Source organism: Solanum pennellii, chromosome 3 (genome assembly GCF_001406875.1).
Source record: "Solanum pennellii chromosome 3, SPENNV200".
In the NCBI taxonomy this organism is placed as follows: domain Eukaryota; kingdom Viridiplantae; phylum Streptophyta; class Magnoliopsida; order Solanales; family Solanaceae; genus Solanum; species Solanum pennellii.
This window is the reverse complement of record NC_028639.1, coordinates 26,479,215-26,501,711: the sequence shown is the minus strand read 5'-3', so window position 1 is coordinate 26,501,711 and position 22,497 is coordinate 26,479,215. Positions and strand designations below refer to the sequence as shown.

Below are 22,497 nucleotides of genomic sequence, written 5' to 3'. Positions count from 1 at the left end.
ATCAAAATTACGATTTTATATATAATTTCGTAAGATTTAAAGCAAGGTACAATATAATATGCTAATGTATCATTGTTGTCAACATATCTAATTTTTTAAAAATAACTCACCATGGATGAAGTTCTTCCACATTTGCTTTAAAAGATGAAGTTTCATTTTTCTTCGATTTCGTCTTCTAAATATTATGATTCGCCATTGTTAATGGATCCTACAACCACTTGGATCTATTTTCAACTCAACCATCATCATCGGAATTGTAAGGAATTGATTAAATCTATTTTCATGAAATTTTTCATCATCAAAATCAAATACACAAGGTACCTTACTAAAAAGAGGGAGCAAAATTCATATGTATAAGAAAATTGTAAATAAAAACAAAATCTTTTTTTATAAAAAAACGAAATATGAAGAATTGAAAATAAAAAATTGATGAAAAATAGTTCTATCTCTTTAGGAACTTGAAATTTATGAACTTGAGAGAGAATAGATTTGAAATTAAAAATTTTTGTGATCAATGTAACTGTTGATATATGGGAGTGATTTTAGGCGTAAAAATAGGGGGGAAAATCGTTGAATTGAAGGGATGTGAATACTGTATCTGAAAAATGAGAGAAAAAGACGAAAAAATGGATTTTTGAAATATTTTAAAAAGGTAAGGAATTTTAGAAATTTTGGAAAGAAAGATTGTGTAGTTAAGTAATTTTTCCTTAATTTTTAGCTACAATAATATTAGTAACACTTCTAAAGTGTACTCTTCAATGGTATAAGCTACACTTTATAAGTGTTGCTATAATTGTCAACAACTATTTATATAAATGGCCACACTTATAAAGTGTCTATTTTTATAGTTATATAAAAGAAATATAAATGTGGCCATAGTATTTTGACTTTTCACTAAAATTTTATACTTCCTTCAACATTTTTAACATTAAATCTTGCTCCCCCTCCAATTTTTATTTGGAAAAAAAAAACACTAAAACATATTTTAAGCTAAAAGAATAAACTTCAGCTGAGTTTCCATTTCTCTCAAACATCATCTAAATTTTCCATTTCCCTTAAGCTTCAGCGAAGAACATGATTGTAGCTTAATTTTCCATTTCCCTCAAACTTCAACAAAGAATGCAGTTTTCAGATGAGAACCTGAAGAAATTGGCTTTTCATTCAAGAAGAACTGAAGAATATGTACGATTTTCCTCACATTTTTCTGTCAAAATTAGCCGAAGAACGCGATATTCAGCTGAAAGACTGAAGAAAAATACAATTTTTCTCAAGAACTGGAAAAAACGTCTTTCCTCTGACAGATTCCATGTTGAAGATTGAAGAGCTGAAGAACACAATTTTTCTCAAAGATTTCTTGTTAAAGAGTTGTTCCATTATATTTAGGGTTGTTGGAATAGTGTTAATCAGGTAACAAAATCTATCTTTAAAAGTCTAAATTCTAGATTTAGGGTTTTGATATTCTTGTGTATCTTTGAAGGACTAAGTATCAGCTTAGGCTTTTGATATTCTTGTGTTGTTAAAATGAATTTTTCTGATTTTTAGGAGTCTAGCTTGTAGTTATACTAGTTCTAGTCGTCTCTCTCTATTTTTGACATTTTGGACTTGTAGTTACTGTTAATCATGAGGCTTTTGGAAATGTATTAGAGTTAATGCTTTTATTTGCACAACCTCCTTTCCAGTTCTATGCATGTTTTTTTGGGTTAAATACTTTCTTGATTTGATATAGATGACAATCTTGGATAACTAATACTTTAAGCTCACACAATCCTAAGGTGTTTGTTATCAAGTACAAAGAAAGTGCTCAAATATCTGCAGTTTTAACTACAAAGTGATCTGAAGCAACTTGGTAGGCTTTTTCTGTAAGCAAACCTTTTATAAATCTATATCGACTAACATTTCTACAATTTGAAAGATAAGTTAAATTTGCATTATCATTGAATATGGACACCAAGTACAGGATATGTCTAATGTTGCTCTTGGATATCATAAGTTATGATACAAAACAGATTCTTGCATAACGTGGTACAAGATCTTAACGGTATCAACAAGGATTTCATCGACAAACATAACAATGTGAATGTCTTTAGGAATGGAGGCAATAGAAAATCAGTTCCAGAATAACAAAAAATCAAGATTAGTGTCTTAATAACTTTCTATCTCTCCCTTTCCACTGTTTTTTGAATGGAGGAAAAAGAAAATGATAAATCACAGGGTCAAAAAACGAAAAAAAGAGGAAGTATAAAAGAACATCAACTAAATGTAGAATGTTGAGTTACACTACACTCCCACAGAAAAAGGTAAGACAACCATAGATTACATTGCAGAAGATGGTTCTTTGGTTGTAATTGATCCACTAAAATCCTGGAAAGAAGGGAAGAAGATTTTCCATTTCGACTGTGTTTCCGGTCCAAGTCCAACTCAGTTAAGGATACTGTGTGTTACACTTTACCAGCTTAAGATACAACTTCCATTATTTTGTTAAGGTTTTGTAGTAGTTACGTTTATTTCTTCAGCATTCTTTGACATGCTCTGTTTAGTATTTTGGCATAACTTCTTTACTCCACTTAATTCTTTTTTTCTTGGGCGGAGGGTCTATCGGAAATAACCTCTCTAACTCACAAGGTAGGGGGTGGGTGGGGTGGGAGTAAGGCTGCATACACTCTACCCTCTCCAGACCCACTTATGAGATTACAATGGACATGTTGTTGTTGTTGTTGTTTTATCGGGTAACACTGCTTAATTTTGCAGAAGATGTATTGCAAGACACTAAACAGCTTGTAAAATAAGTTAATGGTTACAATGTGTGCATTTTTGCTTATGGTAAAACTGGATTTCAAAAAACATATACAATGGTAAGAGTTTTGCATACATGAAAAATAATTCCTTATATTTGCATGCCGAAGCTTCGTATCTAATATTTCTCTATTGGCAGTCTGTCCCGGGAGGTTGATCAACTAAAGAGTTCAGAATCAATCAACTGGCTGTGAATGATCTATTCTTACTATCTGATGAAAGAAAGGACATTATGAGCTAGAAGATCCACGTTCAAATGGTCAAGATATGCATTGAACACATTTATGATCTTCTAACAGACTATTCGTTGCTTACTAAATATCCTTTCACTGAAATATTCCTTACTTTGTGCCAGATTTCATGAATTTATTTGAGGTACTTCAAGGAGAAAAGCAATATAATTACACCCTTAACTGTTCATATGTTAGAGATTAGAAGATGCATGAGTGGCAATGGTCAAATTCTGATTAATTTTAGCATTCATCCACTGAATTGCGCTACACATGTTATAGAACTAACGAAACTTGGTGACTTGAGCTGTGTTGTTGGCTGAACTACCATGAACAATCGAAGTAGTCGTTCACACAAGTGAGGCTTAACAGTATTTAAGTTATCTCTACTCAATTTCCATTCAGACAACCTTAACGGAGTTATTAAAATTGTCAACTGTAATTATATTTACACAAAATACATGCAGTGTGCTGACTGTACACATGCATGGTGAAGATACATCAGGAAACATAATCCACAATTGCCTCCATTTGGTGGATATTGTTGCCTGTGAACAATTTGACAAGTAAGAAGTTAACTGAGACATCTTCAAAGAGGCACAACATATTAATAAATCTCTCTCTTGCTTGGGCGATGTATTCACTGCATTGGCGCAGAAGAACTGTCACATCCCTTACAAAAATAACAAACTCACATTACTCTTGCATAACTCTTTAATCAGCTCCAGATTTTGCTCCTCATAGAAACTTATTTGACTGATGAAAATATTAATTAAGCGAAATATAAACTTAGGCTTTGAAATATTTTGGAGGAGTTTCTTTTTTAACTCAAGTGAGTTCTGCAGTTACAAGTATTTATAGTTTGCTAATGCTTTTTGGTGTGTTTCAGGTGGACATGCAAAAAGTTGATGTTTGCTCATGTCAAACCTAAAAGGGATTCCTTTGGAGAACCAATTAGTAATATGAAGTTTGCAAAGAGGGTTTTAAGTGTGGAACCAACAGCCACCTCTTCTTGCACTGTATTACATGCTCAAATCTGGAATTTGTTCCTTAGCATCTCAAATAAGAATTGAACAATGCCAGAACGTACATCAAACGTGTTGATGAGATGGATAAGGAGAGGAGGTACCAAGAGCCGGAAGAGATTGTGGAGGTTAATACCATCATGTATATGGTGGTCAGTTTGGAAGGAAAGGAACAATAGATGTTTCGATAATAGATCCAATTCCATACACAAGGTCAAATGGAATTGTATAGTATATCTACGTTTTTGGTGTAAACAGTTGTGTATAGTAGATACATATCAGATTGTAGATTTCATAGGAAGTTTGTAATTGAGACTTTTTGGTGGTGGCGAGCATGCCCTTAATGCTGAAGAATACAACCTTACCAGTTTTAAAAAATAAGTGTGGAACTTGGTGCAACTCATTTATATAAAGAGACCATCGAATGTTTAGAGGTCAAGGCAGAGGTAAAATACAATCAACATAAGAGCACTCCACGAGAATGATAACCGAGTTGCGTAGTAATCCAAGTGGTTCAATGCTACTGATGGACCCTTATGGTAACTTTTTCATCTAGTAATCACTACAAAGAGAAAAGGTAAGTGTAGTTCACTAAATTTCTTTGTATATGAACCTGTCTATATCGTATAAGAAACAAAATGAGCTATCTGGATCTTCTAATTCATCTTGGACTGAAATGACCTTCTAGGAGTTCTCTTTTTCTATGTATGCTTGCATGGTAAAAACATTCTCAAAACATAGGCATGGCTATTTAGACCCATTTAGACTGAATATTGCAGAAGATAACATGCCATTAACTGGGAAATAGAGAAGGTTGTTATTATTGGTGGTGGTTTAATGGCCTCTGGTATTGCCACAACTCGTATACTCAGTTCTATACAAGTAATTCTAAAAGAAACTAACTTCAACTATCTGCAAAAGTCAATCAAATCAATAGACAATATCTTTCCCATATTCGGGATGTCTTTTTCATATTACATAGATGTTGTAGAAATTTACACTTTTTGGTGTCAAGTTAAGATTTTCGGTGAATATCTTTGTGTGCTGCTGCCATGGATGTAAAGAGTAAATATCATTAATGAGTGAATATTATCTGAGAACTGATTTATTGATTTAGCAATATGGTTGCATCTGAAATGACTGAAAATAAAAGATAATTGTATCCATATTGTCCAAAAATGGTATTTCCTATCACCTCATGCAATTATTTGTCGAATTCTTGTGAAATCAGGAGGTAACCACAATAACACTAGTTTCTATGTGTTGACTGGCTCTGCATTTTTTCAATAGTATCAACTTGCATGGTTTAAGTTTTCACTTGATTTCACCATTCTCACTTTACGAGAATGACTGTGTTACCAACAAGTATTTGCATGTTGTAAATCCTCACGCTAGCTGGCTTAAGGATATTTTCATCTTTCTGCCTTGTTGGTATATCATTTTGTGGTTTCTCCATGGTTTACCATTTCTTCTGTGTTTGAATATAGTTCTTGTGTGTATATTTTATACTTATGGGGATTTCTTATGATCCTTATAAAAAATATTGCGAAGAATTAAAGATATAAAATTTCTCTCAATGTTTTCTTAGTTACTTGAATTTTCGTAAATACATTTATTAATTAGAGTATTTTGGTCGAGATGATCTGCATGAACCTTTGTATTTCTTAATGGCTGAATACCATGTGGAAAATTCAATTGTGCTTAAGAAAATAAGGGTTTAGACATTATATTTATGTTTTCTTGGTGATTGTTTTGCATTTCTTAGTAATTGTTGTAACATCTGTAGGTCTGCTGAGTTGCTGGCATCAGAACAACAGGTGGAGATGGAACTTCTTTTTCCACAGTTTCGTGTTTGGTTACCTTGTATGCTTATTTTCTTATTCTGCAAGTTATTTTGTTAAACATGTGTGAATCTCTAGTATGGACATTGATTTTGGCATGCTAAGTTACTAATGGATCATGCATTTCAAATAAGGAGCACATTGTGGAATCACAAGATCACAATGAAGTTCAACACATTAAAGCTAATGTTGAGGAATGCAAGAAGACGCTTCAAAGTTTGGGATATGCACAATTCACCTTTGAAGACTTTTCTGCAGTAACTTGTCTTTCTATCTTATTAATTGCAATTATTATATTTCATGTTTAGTGACTTTGCATAGAACTATAATTTCTTAATGCATTGAACTTTGAATTTCTAAATCTATGTTTCTAGTGTACCCAATATGTTTTATTATGTCTTTAGTTTTAAATGATGTACCATTCATAAACATGAAATGGTAAACATGTTGGTTAAACGAATTCTTCACTGTTCCAAGCTTAATATGTACTGCAATATTAGTTGAGGGCTGCTCTCTAATGATGAATTTTCAAGAGATACTGTTTAATGCACTTTAATATTAATAAAATGAGTTCTTGATTGGGTTGATTGATTAGCATGAGTTTAGGAGACATCATTCTTTTGTAAGAGTGTCATGGAGGATGAAGGATCTTAATGTTATTGCGACTTCTTTGTGTCTGACATACTTTTGTTTCCCATTTCTCTTAATGTTATTGTAACTTGTACTTTCTATTTGAAATTCTCAGCATGGTGGTGCACGGGGTGACAAGGGGAATCCTATTATAACATACCACTACAGTAGTTAACTTACTGCAAGGTATAGATTGATGATTGTTTATGATGCCTCAAGTGTTGTATATCGGACCACAAGAAAGTGCGCAATGTGATCCTTTCTTAAATGCGGCTTTGGAAACACTCACGATGATATGTTACTTGCAAAACATGAGACTGTCTGTACTGGTTCTGGTGCCCTTGGTTCTTCAGTGGTCAGTTTCACAATATTCTGCCAGATTCCTTGTCTCTTAATGTTATTGCTACTTCCTTGTGTCTGATTTTTGTTTCCCATTTCTTTTAATGTTATTGCCACTTGTACTTTTTATTTGAAATTCTCAACCTGCTGGTGCACAGGGTGACAAGGGGAATCCTATTAATACTACTACAGTAGTTAACTTACTGCAAGGTATAGATTGATGATTGTTTATGCTGCCTCAAGTGTTGTATATCTGACCATAAGAAAGTATGCAATGTGTTCCTTTCTTAACTTTGTCTTTGGAAACACTCACGATTATATGTTATTTGCAAAACATGAGACTGTCTGTACTGGTTCTGGTGCCTTTGGTTCTTCAGTGGTCAGTTTCACAATATTCAGCCAGATTCCTTGTCAAGTAAATGTAGGGATAGAAAAACTTCTTAATGCACCTGTTTACTATTTCTCCCTGCTGTTTTGCAGTTTGTTTTCAACATGGGTCACGGACTTCCCGTGTGGTCTTAGAGGCTGGTTTTTAACAAAGTCAATACACGTTCTAGAAAAGGTCCTAAGTTACATTCTCCATCTTTTATTATGATTAGCTCGAAAGATAATGAATTTTTTTTCTTCATTCAATTGTATCTCTTAAAAGTTCCTATAACCTAAATTGGTGGCTATTGTGAGTCTTTTTGCAGCTTCTCTGGTGGTCATGTGGTAAGTAATTTTTCACCCCATGAAGCATTTGTGTTTGGTGGAACCAATAGTTTTCTTGGTACATGAACATCTGGTCTGATCGTGAAAATGATCAAACTCTCTTCTAAATTCTGATTAGCATCTAGCTGTAGTTTTTCAAAAGATTTTTTTTGCCTAATTCATAGATGCTTTGTTGTGACTTTATTGTTATGGATTGGTTTGGTTTACTGTGAATTTGAGCATATCAAATATACATGATTTATTTCACTAACATATAATTTTATTTTGACTGTGCAGGAAAATGTCGGTAATTGAATTTGAATTGTGGCCAAAAGTAAACTCGATCTATTGTAGTGAACGATGAAGAGTTTTTGTACTGTTGTCATACATGTTTGAATGCATTTGGTTTTGTGGAATTTATTGATACTAAAGAACTTTAAGAAATAACTTTATAAGAATTGGTGGTACAAGACATGTTTCTCAAAGTCTATCTGAAATATGTAGCTTTAATTTAATTATTAGTTAATTTTGTTATTTATATAACTTATATATTTAATTATGTGACTATTCAATATATGCAAATAAAAATTATTATTCTTAAAAACAAAAAATTGCGGCTACAAAATTCTGTATAACATTGCCACAGTTCAAAAGTGTTGTTCTAGGACGTCCAAGAAAAGTTACACTTTTTAAGTGTTGTTCTAGATGAGATATAAAATGCAACACTTTTTAAGTGTGACAAAATACAAAGAAATCGCAACGCTTTTAAGTGTAGTATAGTAAAGAAAAAGATGTTGCTAATGAATCACTACAAAGCATGACCTTATACCTCTTTGGCAACGCTTTATAAGTGTAGTTGTGATGGAAACATTTTAAAAGTGTTGCCTAATGTGAAAGGTTATGCTTCTTTTGGCCACCTCCTAAAAGGGTTGCCTAAAGTCCAAAAGTGTGACCTTTATTTTCTAGTTTAGGCTACACTTTATTGGGGTGGCCGTAGGCCTAATATGGTGTAGTGCTATATGATGAAGGTCCTACTCATGCATGTAGTTGACCATAGTCTTCATGTTGATGTATGAAGTAAATGATGATGCTTGTGGTCTCTTTGTGAGTTCACTTAGTATGTGTGAGGTTATGGGGCTTCACATGTGCATTGCACTAATAGGCTTCGACTTGAATTATGAGTAAGGTCTTATGATATCTTAATGAAATGAAGTCCAAATATGCTAATGTTTACTATCGCCTTACTATGATGATACTGGAAGTTTTGACTTGTATGTTGTCTTGGAATGAGTCTTCTATGTGGTCTATGAAGTCGGTGCCTCATGATATGCTATGTTTCCATGAATGCTTATGTTTAAGTAAATGAAGGTTGTATGAATGTTCACCTTGGTGACCTTAAGGTGATGCTTGAGTGTGGATGGTGGAATGGGACATTATTTATGAATTGCACCAAGTATTACTTGAGGATTACTTAGGGATTACCGAATTAAGGTAAAAGAAGATAATCTTATGAACATGATTGATGTGCTTTAAATGCAATGTAAATGACTTGGTGTGTTGGCATGAATAATGTATGCTTGTATAAAGTATGTGAATTATATTGTGTAATTTTCCCAATGTTTATGATGATTCTTTAAAAAGGCATGTTGCATGATATCTATGTAAAATGTCCTCTTTAAATGCATGTGTTTTGCATGGTTGCCATACTTAATGCATTCTTGTACTAATACAATTCTTCATATTTTTACACAAAGTGTAGGTAATGGATGACTAGAGGATGTCTCTTAAAGTGAAGGGCTTGATACATGTTTCCCAAGCTCAAGAAAGGCACTACATCAAAAATGAGCTTTAGCAGTAATTAATTAGCAATTGTCATTAGCAACAATTAATTAGCAATTGCCGCTAAATATATACTTTTAGCAGCAATTAGCATTCTTTGTATATGTCCCTAAAGGCTTTAGCGACATTGAACCTAATGGAACTTAACCAATGCTGGCAGAGACATTAACACTCTTTATTCATGTGTCCATTTATTGCCGCTAAAAGTTATTTTTGTTGTAGTGAGGGATCCTTAAGATTCAAGGATTTCCTATGTGAAGTTATTATTCAAGTTTATGTAATAGTTAGATTATTATGTTATGTTGTTAAGGTTTGTTTCCCTATTATACTCTATAGACGTTGAGTCTTAAGATGGCTTAAGAGACTTATAGTTTAATTATGTATTATGACCTGTTTTATGTTTATATGAAGTGATGTTTCTAGCATACGATGTGCTATGAAAAGTTTTAATTTTTTTGCTTAATTTCCTATGACAATGCGATGAATGATTACAACGGGCGTGTATAAGACCTCTGAGAGGTCAAGCATGCCATGTTACTTCTAAGGGTTGCTTCCCGGTCGTGACAACTATACCCCCAGGTTACTTCAAGGCACACTTTTTCAATGCATGTGGGGCATCCCATTCTACCTCACACAGTAAGCATACCTTGAAATCACCTATTCATATTAACCATCTTAAGGTGTCACTAATAAACCTACTGACAAGGAACTATCAACTTAAAGTCAATCATAACATGGAAGGCAACTATAGCAACTATCCAAGCTAAGCATACATCACATAAGAGGTAATTTCATAGGTAGCTTCAAGTCATACTTGTGCCATATATGAATGACATCCTATTGTACCATTCATACTAAGTACTTCTTTAGGATAACCTAATCCAAGTTAACTTATCTTTCATTATAGTCTATTAAGCTTAGCATACTAACATAATAGACCTACTACCATGGGAAACATCATAACATACAAACCAAGATAAAAAATGAAGGATACCAATCTAGCCACCATGCAACCAATCATGTAGATTAAATCTATCCATATGGGAGGATAAGTGCTCAACCCAAAGCAATTCTTAGGAGAGTCACGTGTCTCAATCCTAAGCTACCATGAAGTGGTTTTGTCCTAACCAAATCAAGCTATCATGAAGGCACTCTAGTCGTGCGACTTCAAGCTAATCCTAGGAGAGTATTTCTACCTTGCCTAATACTAATGCAAGCTACCATGAACAAGTATTCTATCAATGCAAGATTAAGCTAACATGGAAGAGCTTAATTCCTTCATCCCAAGCTACCATGAGATTCATCATCCTAAGATACCATGAGATCTGCAATCTCAAGCTTTATAAATCAACTATCCTTGCAGGAGTCATACAAATCAACCCCAAGCTATTATATCTTGGTCTTATCTTCCCAATTGAAACACACAAGAAGTGATTATACCATAAAACTTCAAGCTATTCGACTCTATCATGATTTGATTCACTTTAGTTCTTAGGTCAACCTAGAATCTATCTATGTGAGAGAACTTGCTTCTCCTAGCTTGTTCATATATGAGTATATAGGAGAAAGAGAATAACTCATCACAATCCCCTCACAATGACTCCACCCCCAAAGCCCTAACAACAATGGCTACAAGACCTATCTTCAATACTACTTTTATTCTATCATGATCCATATCTAATTACAAGCTATTTTATCACATTGATCATTAGAAGGTAATTCTTGTCATGCTTGATCATGTAGGTTCAGTTCTAACTTTACAAGTCAAAATAGTTCTTATTCAATTAGGCCTAGTTCAATTTATATCTAGATGATCCTAACTATGATTAATTAATATTCAAGACAATTAAATTAAAAAGATCAACTTAGAACCTTCAACCTTGCCTCTATTGGCATGAACCCAGCATGATCACCTTCATCATCAAATATCAGGACTCATCAAGAAAACCACATGAAAACATAATATATTAATCATATAAAAATAATTGAATGCTACGCACTAGATTGAGATCACAAACAAGCCTTACCTACGATGTAATCACAACCATAGCTAGTTTGGGGCATTTTGGATTCACAATTGAGGAAACTATGGGGGGCTTCGTGGATGGACGAATCCATGGATGAACAATTTTAACATACCTTTAGTCAAGGCCTTAATTTAATAATGAAACTATGGTGAAATTCGTCCTAAATGCTGGCTCCTTCTTCTCTTCTTCTTCAATGGTGATCTTGAGAGAGTTTTAGGGAGGGAAAGGTATTGTTTTGGAGTATCAAGTCTAAATGGATATTTAATTTATTAAATATACCTAAAATACTTAGAATCACTACAAATAACCTTCCATGACTTAATTTTAGTGTGGGGTGAATTTCCCATTTCACCCCTCACTTGTCGAAGCTATTGCAGAATTGCAGGCACCAAACGGCGACCACACTTGACGGAGCGTCGACTGGACGATGGCCCGTCCTGGTGCTCCATCGTATTGGTAAGAGGATCCATTAGTTGGGGGATAATCTCCCACAATTAAGTGTGGATCCACGCCCCCTTTTGACGGTGTGTCAATTGATGTATTGGGCGTCGTTTCGAACCGTCAAAGGGGCAGTTTTGGCAGCTTCTTGGCAAATGTTCGGGTCCTCCTCAAGGACCCTAAGGGTGGTCCTTGTGGAGTCGTACCCATATGTTTCAAACCTAAACATAACCATATGGATTCTAGGGTCCCTTCCTATCATTTTAGACCTCAAACGACACACCAAAACACATGAAACATGCTAAGTCACACAACACACAAAAGACTAGTTTCCGGAAATCTTGGTCCTCCCTTGATGTTTGAACTCTAACCTATTCAAACCAACTATTACAATATTTTACACATCTTATAAAAGAGTTATTAAATCTTAAAACACTTGTGAGGCTCTATTATCTTATTTCTTTTTGGGGTCATAACAAAGACCTTAGTCATAACCCCTAAATCAAGTCTACTAGTGCAATGTGTATGTAAAAGCTCCTAACCCCCCACCCCCCACCCCCACACACAAAGAAAACTATCAATAAGATCACAGGCATTGTCATTTACCACATACATCATTACAATAAATATAGCAAACAACATGCATACCAAGTGAGGCCAATATCATGGGTATCAAGTTAAACAAACATCATGCATATCATATGAGGCCAACGTCATGCATTTCATTCATAACATATATGCATAAGTACCTATCCTAAAAATCCCCTCATGATACACTTGTGCAATGTATAGGTAAGGTTCCATACCCTTAATTACACTAAGTAACACCTCTTAATTAGTCCTAGTTAGTGTTCATCTTCTTAATTTTATTCATTCAATTTTAACATTCGTGAAACTTTTCCATATCCGACATGGACCATGTGATCTACATGGAATCCATTTTCATCCCCTCACACTTAAAAGAGGGTGTCTCAATTGCAAAGGTAAGGCGCAAACATTCGTATATCATCTAGGTGGATACACTAGCTAAGGTCCTATGGGGGCACATAGTTAAAGAACTAGGAGGTCGTTACAAGAAACCCTCTTTATGCTAATTATCATTGTAGTTTCCACCCAATTTGAGAATATAGTGTGAACCTCCCTTCCTTTGTGAAAGAATACATCTCATTGTCATGTTCACTCTGCTAAGCTAAATTCCCTTTTTGAGGTGTCTTTAAGTCTTTCTTAACATTAATTCATAACATCGGTCTTGGGATTTTAACCCCTCATATAACATATATATCTCAAAGGTTTTAAAATGAGAAAACACTTACATCACAAACCCTACGTCATGTGAGAACATTACTTCATAACATAGTCATAGGATGTGTATAAAATTTACCTTCAATTCCACATAGTAACACACCCACCATTATCTCAAAATCATCACATTCATACCATGATGACACATTTATAAACCTTATCATTCATACTTCAAGTAATCAACATTACTCAAGATAAACCAACAATACTACATTAGAATGATCATAGCCTTGATGGTCTTACCAATGGTCTTCAAGATACCCTTTCAAGACTTCATCACAAATCCACAATATTCATCCATCAAATCCATTATCATCGTCGCACATAGTCAACTATACAAGAACATACTCAATTACATCGCCTCTATTAATTATTAAACATAATTCAAGAGTTAGGGTTAAGAGAAGAGGTACATTGATGGTTCTTTAAGGAAATTAGGTCGAAAATATAAGATTATACATAAATTAATTCATAAACATTTATAATCAATCATTATTAATAAATTCTAGACCAAATAAGTCAGTTTTAAAGGTGACCCACGAAATTGAGTGAAATCTTAAAATTTGGAAGAACCTTGAAAATCAATTTGAATAAACCTCTTGGGAAATGAGTCCCAAGAGTTAAGAGTTAACATACCTTGTAAATCCTTAACTATAAATGGAGAAAATTATTGTTTTTAAGACCTACTTGAAGCTTTGACCATCTTCTTCAATGAGTCTTTGAGTAGTGAGAGAATGTAGAAAGAAGTGGGAGCTTTTGGGTTTTGGCGGAAGGCTTGTTTTATTACTTAAAATACTTTAATATACCTAAAATTACTGATTATAACCGTTTTTAAGAGTTAACTAATTAATCATCTAATTACCCATCTACCCCCACTTAAGCCGTGTGGAGGCAGTGAGCCTTGGTTTCGTTGACGAGTCCCCATTAACGGTAGTCAAGCAATCCACGGGCCGTACTGGTCAATCATGAGTTTTGAATGAGGTTGCCGTTTGAGGTTATTGGTGAGGATACTAAGTATCAATTCATGAGACCCATCCACGGACAGTCAAGCGATCAGCAGACCGTCAAATGGTCGATGGACCATCAAACGGTAAACAGAATGTCCTGCATGGCGTCATCTATTCAGAGAGGGGTCTTGGGGAGGATTTGGTGAGGAATCTATGTATCAACTCACGAATCCAACACACGCCCCGTGAATTCATTGGTAGCCCGTCAAGAGGTCTCGTGGATGGCTGCTGCAAATTGTAGATTTTCGCTCCAAAGTTTGGGTCCTCCTCAAGGACCCTTATGGTTATCCTTGGGAAGTCGTACCCAAATTTTTAGACCCTAAACATAGTTTTTTAATTATTGAAAGTATTTCTAGAAGATTTAACCATCGTACGACATTCCAAAGCCTTTAGAAGACTCTAGAACACCTACTAGATCTATTTCACTATTTTCTGGATGTCATGGTCGTTTCTTGACGTCTTGACTCTAATACTCCAAACAAACTTAATCACATTAGTTTAGGTTTGCAAACATCGTTTTAACTCTCTTTATCTCATTGTTCATTATGCAAGGTTCTAGCCTAGGTCATAGGATTTCCAAGTGTAACAAAATGTTAAATGTGACATGTATGTTATTTTTTACTTATATTGTGTTTGTATTGTTAAAATGTGCATGAAGTTTTACAAAATGTCATAAAGCATGACTTTCAACAAAAATGTCCTTTTTATCATGTTTTTGCATGGTCATCATACTTAGTGCTTAATTCTACTAACACCATCTTCTTCAAATGTTTACTACAAGTGTAGGTTGAGGTTTCTAGGTTGACTCTCTAGTTGAAGGCTTGGATTTCATAACTCTAAGACTTGGTACGTCCTCATGTATTCGAGGAGGAAGAGTTGTTATGTTTTTTATTTGATGTAATAGACTCAAGCAGTTTCTTTTCAATTGTAATGGGTCATGTTTCTATGATGTTGAGTTCATGTCTAAGATTGCTATGTTGAGACTTAGTATTCTGTCGTTTTATATATGAGTACTTGATTGTTGTATTTATTGAGAAAAGTTTTAATTCTACACTATATTTAATGCCTATGTGATGAATGAATGCTAAGAGGCTTGTGCAAGACCCCTTCAGAGTCAAGTACACCGTGTTACAACTTGGGGTACTCTGGGGTCATGACAACTCAATTGTTTCAACCCCATTCTTTTCCTATGTTTTACTACAAGTGTAGGTGTTGGCAAGTGAAGTGCTTTCTATAGTGAAGCTTGGGACTGCAGTTTTTCTCAAGACTTTTGGTATTTTCTCATATGTTGAGGACACAGATTCTATATTCTAGTTTCTTTTGTTAAGACTTTTTAATAGACTTCTAGTATTTTTTTCTATTATAAAGGTCCGTAACCCTAGTATGTTTCTCTTATATTGGGTCTATGTTTGCCATGTTAGACTAGTATTTCGCTTGCGTATAAATGTAACAACCCTCAAAATGAACTAGGGTTATCTAGAGCCTTACAAGGGTGTAATGAGTTAATAAGGTGTTAAAATAATGAATATTAGAATTAGAAGTCAGTTTGTAGGGTTTGGAAGTCAAACGTCAAAGGACGACCAAGACGTCTGGAAATTTGTCTTGAGCGTGTGCTAGAGTGTCCTAGTATGTTGTGCATGTTTTGATGTGTTGGTAGGAGTCTAAAATAAGTGTTAATGACCCTAACACCTATAGAGACATTTTTAGGGTCAAAAAATTTTGTTACGACTCCCCAAGGACCGCCCTAGGGGTCCTTGAGGAGGACCCAACCTTGGACCAGCAAGCTTCCCAAGGCAGCAAGAATTGTTCCTTAAAGAAACCAATCTGCATCACGGACTTGGTTCATATTAGGCCAAATTTTTGTTCCGTGTCGTGGAAACGTCGTGGACTCTACTGTCCGAAAATTTATTTTCAAAAATCTTGAGGGAACAACTCCGTGATGCGAACTTGTTCTCCGATAATAATTCCAAAAATTAAAGTTAAAGGTCCAATTAATGTAGGGGTGTTTTGCGTATTTTGGGGGTGTATTATATATTGATTTTACATCATTATACACCCATTAACCCAATAAAATACCCCAACCCTCAACTAGAATCAAAAAAAATTATAAGGTCTCCATTCTCTAAAAGAAATTCTCTCTTTAGTTAAATCCTCCATTGATGAACTTCAAGCTCCAAGGAAGAAGGCAAAATTCTCAAAGGTTTCAAGCCAATTTTTTTAGATTTCTTCAATTAAGGTATGGTGATTTCATCCTTGATTCTTGTTTCATTCAAGGATCCAATTTCAAAGGCTTTTCAAAAGATCTCAACACCCCTAAAACCCTATTTTGAATTATAAGCATGGGTTCTTTGCATAAAAAGATTTTAATTGATGATTTATATATTATTCAATGTTAATTGATTGTTTTATTATAAAAAATTCCATGAACCCAGTATTCCTTTAATTCCTAATTTTGGCTTTAATGTGGGTGAAGTGATCATGGCTAAATCTTATTGAATTCATGTGGAGATTGTTGTGAGATATTGAATAATATATTGATTATTGTATAATTGTGAATAGCTTGTTTTATAATGTTACTGTCTATATTGAGTATTGTTGGATCATTGATATGGATGGATTGTTAGCTTAATTTTATGTATACTATCATTGGTAAGAATCTCATGTTATGCGAAATTGTTGAAAAGGCTAAGGAATGGTGATGATGGTTATTCGGAGATGGTGAGTTGACCTAATTCATTTATTTTGGATAGAATTGATATTTAATTGTATTGATTGGTATGTCCACTTATGGTGGCGGTGTTTAATTGTTATATATGTTATGAACATGGCCTTGTCAGTATTATTACGTGATATATGTTATGATCATGACATGGTATACGTGAAGTGATAGAGTGAAGGTGGTCATGCATTGTCTATATGATACTATATGAGTTCAACAATGGTATAATTAAATGTATTTCTTCTATTTGTTGACTTATGAAGATTAAGGACTTGGGAGAGTGTTTATAGAATAATGTTGTGTATTGATTGGTAGACTTAGGTCCCTCTTTTTGATACATATGTGTATAAATGAATGTATTAATGAAATTTTAGGATCAGTAGACCTAAAGTAGATGTCGTTCTATGAAAGACATATGGATACTTTAATATGAAAAGAAGTTTAAGAATGATAAATCCTAATGAACCTTGATCGGCAACCCTTGTGGACCCCTTCTTGGTAGTGGTATTATCAGTTTGTAGGATTTGGAGATGGTACCTTCTCAAACAATATTATGTGAATGAACGTACTCTATAAGAAAAAAGGAAAATCACCAAGTTGATATGCTTGTCGTAGTAGCTCTACTTGAGAATGAGACTAGAGTACAAATAAACCCTTGATATCCCTTAACCATGTGCCAACATGGGATGGGTCCTAGGTCTACCTTTGGCAAGTAGAACACCTTCCACGGTATGAGGTCCTTATTACACCGGATTCCATATCTAGCTAGTATGGTCTATGTCGGTTAATGATTATTCTCATCATGTGGGATGTGCACTCTAGTTACTTTATAGGTTCTACAACGTGTAGGTAGTGGAATGGGGCGCTATCTACACATGGAACGAGTAGGCTTTGAAGATGCTAAAATGAGTTCCCTAGGTCCTCCAAGACCATTATGTGAAGTCCTCTAATTTATTTCTTGTCTCTCAAATGGTTTTAATGAATAATGTTCAATTATTAAAGGTAAGATGAATAGAAAGGTCTTTATCTTGGGTAGCTTTGAGGGTCACATAGGTGTGCTTAAAGAGGGTGTATAGGCGATCTCTTCATGTCTTACTGAAGTGAGTCTTAGATTAAATTTAGGTAGAGAATCTAAAGTGATGAAAAGGTTACTTGTTGAATATGGAATGTGTCTTATATGTGATTGTTTAGTTATACTATGCCTTTTAAACTATTATGATGAAGGTTTCTATCAAAATAGCATGAAAGCATATCTTAAAGTAAATGTGCCCTTTTGCATGATTTTCTTGCATGTTCACCATACATAGTGCATTCAATGTGCTAATTCCATATGCTTTCTCTATTTCTACAAGTGTAGGTGGAAAATGAGGATTCTCTTAGAAGTTGAAGCTTGGTAAGTAGTTGTAACAACCGGGGAGCACCCCCTAGAAGTTACCAGCGTATGAGACCTTGAAAAGTACAAGACAATCCTCGCATACCAATCATTGCATAATATACTCTCTAAAATAAATAATAATTTAAAACTTTCTTCACACACGAAAAATGCTTTCATTAATACACAAGGGGAAGACTTATTTAAAACCATCTACCTTTACAATGTCTCACTAAACTATCTAATACTTTGAATATACAACATTGGGACTAAGTCCATATAAGACTTGAAACAAATACTAAAGACATAAAGGAACATGTGGGTCTTATCCTGGAATCTACGAGGACTCACCAATACTTCATATTTAACACTTAGAAACGTATCCATCATCCATAAAATATCAAGACTTCCAATTCTCTACATTTTAGTCAACAAGGTAAAAGAAGGGGTTAGCACATTGAATGCACTTAGTATGGAAGCCATGCAAAAACCATGAAAAAGGAATATTTTGTATATAAACATGCATTGATTACATTTTGATTAAAACCTGACATAATACAAGTCTACAATCACATATAAAACATATTCAAGTTACATCAATCACATAACCATATTCACTTAGACCCCCTACTAATGGTTATCCTAAGACCCACCTAAGTAAGATATGAAGTGGCCGCCCATACAACCTCTTCACACACACCTAGATTGTCCTCAAGACTATCTAAAGTAAAGTTATTCCATTTCATCACATATCACATAGTTCCATATTTAATACGATAAGCATTTACATCATTTAGACTTTCTACCTAAGGTTACTCTAAGATTCACCTAAGTAAAACATGAAGAGACTTCCCATACACCCTCTTCAAGTCTACCTAAGCAATCCTCAAAGCTACCCTAGATAAGAACCTTTCTATACAACATACTTCATTAAGAGAACCTACTTTCATTAAGACCATTTTAAGTGACAATCATACATTTAGAGGACTTCACATAATGGTCTTGAAAAAGACCTATGGAACCCTCATCCTAGCATCTTCAAATCCTACTCATGTTATGTATAGATAGCGTCTCATTCCACTACTTACATGTTGTAGAACTTCTCCAACACTAGAATGCATCCCACATGATGAGAATAGGCATTAACCGACATTGACTTTACTAACTAGGTATGGAATACGGAGTCTACCCTACCCAATATAGGGTAATCTACTTGCCAAGGGTAGAACTAGGACACATCACATGTCGGCACATGGTTAAGGAATATCACGGGTTTCTTTAAACTATAGTCTCAACTTTAGTAGTCACTCCCCAAGCATATTCACTCGGTGCTTTGCCTTGTTTCTCATAGAGTAAGTTCAATCACAACAAGGCATATGAAAAGGTACCATTTCTAGATCTTACCAAATCATAATACCTCTAAGAAAGATGGTCCACTAGGGATGCCACTCAAAAGTAATATGGATATCTCAATGACTTCCCTTGAGATGGTTTAATGTCGTTCTAGCCAACCTGTCCATAAGCCCATCATTCACACAAGAAGGATATCATTACGGCTTTCATCTTGAAGGATTCTATAACCTTTTTTCTATATTGAAGGTTCCAAGTTATTGACCTTTTTTACATGATCAAGTTCCTATATTAGTCATACATAGAAGGGTACCATCTTGGGTCTACCGATCCTAGACTTTCATTCAACATTCATTCACACACATAATGACACCGGAGCTTAAGCCTACCAAGTCAAGAGATCACATATTCACATAACATTCATGCTTCAAGAAGAGGAACTTAGGTCTATCAAATGAAGACACAACATTCATCATATCATTTATACAATCTTAATCAAGTATAAAGTAGCGACACTAAGTCTACCACACAAGATACCCTATCTACACATATTGAAACTCATCATAGTCTACCATAGTCACATATAACATTTAAAAGAAATCATGCTTCAACCTCACAGATATATATACAACATTATCACATAAGACACTTCTTAGCCTTTTCTCACTGTATACCATCACATAAAGAGGAATCATAACATTAGATTCATACAAGATCACATAAGCATTACAAGATTACTTCACTTCGTATCTTCACATTATACAAGATCACACACATATAACATCATAACATTACCTTACAGTCATATAAGCCATAACACCTTAATCACATTACTTTACATAAACATCTTTACATTATACCTAGATATAAGCTCTAATAAGCTACTACTACAATTTATATAATAATGCTGACAAGGCCATGATCATCACACAACACATAAGCATCGCCACCATAAGTGGACCATACTAATCAATAGAAATTCTATACCAATTCTACATTATCTAAGTGAATTAGGTCAACTTACTTTCTTCCAATAGCAAAGATCATCATTCCTTAACATCTCCAACAATTGACAATATAATAGCATAACTCATCATAGAAATCAACATTACAACATAATCTAAACTTAATTCTATCATTATTAGATCATAAACAATTAACCCACTATATAGCAAAATAAGAGACTTGATAAGGTCAAGTGTTCATGGAGATTTTGATTGGAAAACATCAATTATACATCAATAATATCATATCTCATTATTTGAAAGCGTTTCATGCAAGAACCCATGACTTAGAGTAGAAAATGGACTTTTTCATAAACTTTGAGATCGTTGATATAACTTTGAAATTGGCTCTAAGGTGATACCTAGCCTTAGATAAAGAACTCCTATACCTCATTACAAGAAATCCAAAGAGAATTGAAGAAAAACACCGTTGAAATCCATCATTCAAGCTCCATCTTGACTTTGAGCTTTCATGGAGGTTTTTTGAGAGAACTTGGGAGATAAAAGGGTTTTGATTTAGGTGTTAGGGTCTAAATGAGAGTTAAATCACTTTAACACTCTGAAATACCCAAATACACCTAAAACAATCGTCCTCACTATTTAAAAGACTTGGGATAAATTTCCCAAAACACCCCAAGCTTGGCAGATTCTTGACAACTTTTGCAGGCCCAAACCACGCCCACCAACGATGGACCATCGTTTAGACGACGTACCGTCAATGGGGCTTCATGGTTTTCATTTGCAGTTCAAAAATGTGCAGGCTTTCAGTCTCAATCGATGCCCCAAGTGAACGAGCCATCATTTGGAAGACTGGCCGTTGTTTGACACTGGCAAAGTGCTGCCTGGCAACTTTTAGCCTTTGAGTTGGGGTCCTTCTCTAGGGCCCCTCGTGGGTCCTAGGTGGAGCCGTACCCGGGATTTAAACCCCTAAACATGCTCATCTAGGTCTTAGTTTCCTCTCCCACCCAATTAGACACCAAACAATTCACGAAACATGCAAAGGCACAAAGAACACATGCAAACACATAAGGGACTAGTCGTCGAACGTGTTGGTCATTCCTTGATGTTTGACTTCAAAATTAACCCATTATGACTTCAAAACTCATATACACATTAATTAAGCTAGTTAACATCCCTTAAAGCACAAGTGAAGCTCTATATAAACCTAGTTAATTTTTAGGGTGGTTACATTCTCCCCCACATGGGAACATTTGTCCTCGAATGACACTTCGCACTTAAAGGGATAACGACCAAAGAAAACAGCTCACATGCAAGCACACAATATCATAAACAATACACATATATAGGAGGAACATCACTCCACATAAAAAACATCAATCTATTTAATGCAATTCAAGAAAATAGAACTACATCTATCAACTTTTTATGTATCATTCTTTACCATTTTCTCATGCTATTGGAGGAAATTCCTTCTCCATGTTACATCATGCTCATTTAAACATCATATAACACATTATGCAACTTCTCATTAAAGCATGATCATGCAACATTTTCCATAAATCATATTTAATAAATTTCATCATAAAGGCTCAAAATGCAACTTCTCAATAACACATTGGACATGCTCAACAAATCAATCTCGTATAACAATTTACAAATGCTCATTATTTAACCTCATGAAGCAAATAGGCTGCCTACACTAAATGCACATGAACATGAGGAAATACTCATTTTCTCATTTAACAAGGATTCAACCAAAACATGCATATCATAAGGAGAATATTAGGAAAGTCACTTTTTCCATAAAAGACTCTAACTTAAGCCAAGTTACTAGGAACTCTTAGTTTTTAGGCTTGAATAAGCACATAAAGAAAAAATAAGAATATCTCACTCCCAACAACCATACTATTCACCATACCCCCCCCCTCCC

The 22,497-nt window shown here is 34.6% G+C and overlaps 1 long non-coding RNA gene across 19 annotated transcripts; it reads left to right on the top strand.

Moving 5' to 3' along the window:
- Positions 1-909: 909 nt before the first annotated feature.
- Positions 910-8,063, top strand: LOC107015333. 19 transcript variants are annotated; one of them, XR_003577452.1, is made up of 7 exons: positions 910-1,407; positions 2,749-2,852; positions 2,933-3,052; positions 3,149-5,911; positions 6,024-6,146; positions 6,635-7,420; positions 7,846-8,063. It is a non-coding gene; the product is annotated as an uncharacterized LOC107015333 (long non-coding RNA). The 19 variants fall into 19 exon arrangements; XR_001456326.2 differs by lacking the exon at positions 2,749-2,852 and having other exon boundaries at positions 911-1,407; positions 2,933-5,911; positions 6,635-6,874; positions 7,017-7,068; positions 7,339-7,420; XR_003577451.1 differs by lacking the exon at positions 2,749-2,852 and having other exon boundaries at positions 911-1,407; positions 2,933-5,911; positions 6,635-6,874; positions 7,017-7,125; positions 7,339-7,420.
- Positions 8,064-22,497: the final 14,434 nt, after the last annotated feature.